At 51.8% G+C, this 3,785-nt stretch overlaps 1 non-coding gene across 1 annotated transcript; it reads left to right on the top strand.

The window, feature by feature from the left end:
* Window positions 1-1,688: 1,688 nt before the first annotated feature.
* Window positions 1,689-1,842, top strand: LOC114007088 (small nucleolar RNA SNORA62/SNORA6 family). The gene has a single exon (XR_003548741.1). It is a non-coding gene; the product is annotated as a small nucleolar RNA SNORA62/SNORA6 family (small nucleolar RNA).
* The last annotated feature ends 1,943 nt before the right edge of the window (window positions 1,843-3,785 follow it).

Raw genomic sequence — 3,785 nt, 5'->3', positions numbered from 1 at the left:
GAAAACAACCAATGACTCATTAGAAAATGAAAAAGATTTAAATGGGCACCTCACAAAAGAGGATATCAAAATGGCCAATAAACATAGGAAAAGGTGCTCAATCCCTTTGGTCATCAGAATAACACAAATTAAAACCACAATGGAATACCACTACACCAACAACAGAATGACTAAAATTTTTCAAACTGACAACACCAAGTGTTGACGAGGGTGTGGAGCATCTGCAATGTTCATATTCTGCTTGTGGGAGTATAAGTTAGCATAATCACTTTGGCAAGTTATTTGGCAATATCAACTGAAATTAAAAATATGTGAACTTAGTGACCAAGAAATTCTACTTGTAGCTATTTGACTAACAGAAATGCATCTATCTGTTCCCCCAAAATAGAAGGTATAGAAGCATTCATAAGCAGCATTATTCATAATTGCCAAAGGCTGGGAATAACTCAGTGACATAATGAATACATAAATTATGATAAATACAGGAGAGGTAGACAAAAAACAAAAACAAACACAAAACTCTAGCCTAGAAAATAATTTCACCAGTGTCTTGCTGAGATGTGAGAAAACAACTGAGATTTAGAATTTAAAACAATCAGACAAATGCACTTTACTTCATTAGCATTCTAGTCTGTTCTGTGGTGAACAACAGAAATACCTGATTCTAGGTCATTTGAGAGACTAGAGCTTTATGTAGCTCACAGTTTCCAAAGCTGAGAAGTCGAGAAGCATGATGCTGGCATCGGGCGGAGTTGTTTTGCTGCATCACCACACAACACAGGGAAGGGACAGTGGCTTCTCTCTTCCCCAGCAGCCCCCTCCCAAACCACTAGGGAGACCAGAACTCAGCTTCACGAGTCCAGTCAGTCCTTCACGAAGATTCCGGAAGTCATTCCCATGCATTTGCCTCGGCCTCTCCAAGTCCAGTGTCTCCTCTCTGAGCCAGGTCTTCCTCCTTCCGTGGTTGCTCCCCGCACTGTCCTGGGAGTCCTCACAGTTGCTTGGACCCCAAGCTCAGGTCGACATGCACTAGCACCAAGCTGGTGGGGAGGCCACCCTCTGCATTGCCTGGTAGGCTGTCCAATGGGTTCCAGCACATCCTGCCTGGCCCCCTTCAGGACCTGGCCCCGATGCTAACTACAGTGAAATGAAGGGAGCATTTTAGCCAAGAAAGCACAAGTCGTTCAGCCCCATAGTCCTGAGATGTGTCAGTGTCCCTCTCCTGGGCTCCCTGCCTCTTCCTAGAACTTCTTTCCTCAATCCCACCTTCTCTAGCCTTCTCAGAGGGACCACAGTGGAGGCACCAGCTCCCTCCTCACCCCTACCCTACCTCCTCTCATCATCTAACTCCTGCCCTCCCTCCATCCAACCCTCATGCATCCAGAGGCTTTGACAGCAAAATCTGTCGTCAAACCACACTGGCCTTCTACGGGGCCAGCGAGCCCTCGGCAAGGACGTTATCCCCAGCACCCTAAAACCTGGGACACTCCTACAACTTTAAGATATTGAACCCACAGCCAGGACAGCATCAGACCCAAGCCCCATGCTTCACTGGGCCCTTCATACCCCTTCCTGCGGTGTCTCTCCCCATGGGTCAAGAGTCCACTGGGCAGAGGTCAACAGATAAAAAGAGGGCATCCAGTTAAATTCAAATTTCAAATCATGTGGTGGGTATAAGAATGCATTCGGGTGCACATTGTTAGAGTTTGGAGCTGAGGCCACTGCCTGGCCAATGAACTCTCAAGTGTAGGTAGTGTGCTACACGAGGGGCAAGTTTTTCACTAACACCACAAGGGTCTCTGGCCCGATGAGTGGAGTTTGATAGTAATTCTTGTTACAAGTAAAAAAAAAAAAAAAAGAATGCATTTGGGATATACTTAGAAATGTTCATCATTTATCTAGAATTAAAATTTTTTTTTTGAGAGGCTTTTGCTATAGGGAGTATGCGCTCACCAGACAGATAGAGAGAGACAGAGAGACAGAAAGTGAGAAATTACCCCCCAGGGGGGTTGGCCACACCACAATCCCTTCTCCTCCATTCTCCTCTTGGGATCTTAGGCACACACGCACACGCGCCCGGCATGAGTTTTAAGCCACCTGGTCCGGGACTCGAACCGCGGTCAACTACGTGGGAGTCCAGCGACATAGCCATTACGCTAACTGCTGGTCCCCTACCTAGAATTAAATTTAACTGGGTGCCCTGTACTTTAATTTGCTGAATCTGATAACTACTGTAAGATGAGGAACTGACCTCCTCCCTTCTAGGTCATGCTGAATACCTGGGACCCTGTCTCCGAATCCTGGAACCCACCTGCAGGGTCTCTGCAGGTCCCTTTTCCCTCTTCAGGCCTCTGATCCCACCAGCATACATACCCCTCAGCCTGCAGAGGGGCTTCCAGGCAACTTCCGGGGTGGGATGCAGCTTGGGCTCTAGGCCAGGCAGGAGCGTGCTCTGAAGTCCCTCACAGTAGGAAGGAGCCCGGGGTGGGGACAAGAGATGGCAGACTGCATGTCAGGGCCTGACTGGCCCTCGGTGCCCTCCCACTAACGAGAGGCAGCCTGCCAGGGGCACTGTGGCTCCTCCGGAAGCAGAGCTATGCAGGCCCCATCTGCAGCACCTTCTCCACCTCTAGCCTGCAGGTAGGACGGTGGGGGCGCTGAGTGGGATCCCCAGGAGGAGGGCCTGTTGGCTGACCAGGGAGAGGCAGCACTGGGGAGCCAGGGCTTCCTCAGGCTCAGCGGTCGTGCCCTTACTGCCTTTACTGTTCTGGAACGAATCCCAGACCAGCGAACGCACAAGACCAGGACATGGGGATTCAGCGGCCTCTTACCTGGAAGCAGCAAGGCCCTGGTAACGTCCCTCAGGCTCAGTTTCTCCAGAGGCTGAACGAGAAGAATTTCTGCCTTTTGGGTGACTGTGAAAACTAGGTATGATCTTACAAACGGTGGAGACAGTAGAAAGTCGCCAGGACTGAGGGGACAGGGAGGGTTGCACCGCAGGAGCCAGAGGGTTTTTAGAGAGTCATTATCCACTGACCCGGTCCCACTGACTAGCACACCAACGTGAACCCCATGCCAGCTACAGATTTGGGGTGGTAATGAGTAAGCACGTTCGTAGATTGAAAGCAAGAACCGCGCTACTGCCCTGACGCCCACAGAGGGAGGGTGAGCGCACGTGGGAATCTCTGCCTTTCTGCTCAATTTTGCTTGTGAACCTAAAACCGCTGGAAAAAAATAATTTAACTAATTAATTTTAAAAAATAGGCGTGATAAAGAATGGACGAGGGCCACACACTTAGTCATTCAGCAGATGTTGAGTGCCTACTTTGTGCTTATACACCGAGAGAACCAATACGGATAAAGGATGTGTTTGTCTTCGTGCGTAGAGACTTGGGAGCCTGGAACTGGCGAGCAAGATCCCCTAGATGACAAGCCACCGCGCAGGCCACAGCCACTAGAGGGTCCGCTGCGCCTGGGGTGCGCGGGTGTAGACGCGGACTAGACGGAGAAGCGGTGCGCGACCGGCCAGGCGGGCTGGGCTGGCAGGCTGGGTGCAGGGGAGGAGGCTCAGAAGCCCATCCAACTCCTACTCTGCCGGGAGCAGCTTCCCGGGGGCCTGGGCAGAGGCGGAGAAGGACTCAGAGGAGGAGCGAAGAGGGGCGGCCGCGGGGAGCGAGGGCGCGCGGAGGTTTGCTCCCCGACCGCCGCCAGCCCCTGACGCCCCCGTGTGGCCGCCGCGCGCAGTGCGCCGCGCGGGAAACAAAGCACCGGGCGGGCGGGGCCGC

Source organism: Tupaia chinensis, unplaced genomic scaffold (assembly GCF_000334495.1).
Source record: "Tupaia chinensis unplaced genomic scaffold, TupChi_1.0 Scaffold000119_2, whole genome shotgun sequence".
Classification (NCBI taxonomy): domain Eukaryota; kingdom Metazoa; phylum Chordata; class Mammalia; order Scandentia; family Tupaiidae; genus Tupaia; species Tupaia belangeri.
Note: the sequence above shows the minus strand (reverse complement) of the source record. Positions and strands in the feature narration are given on the sequence as shown.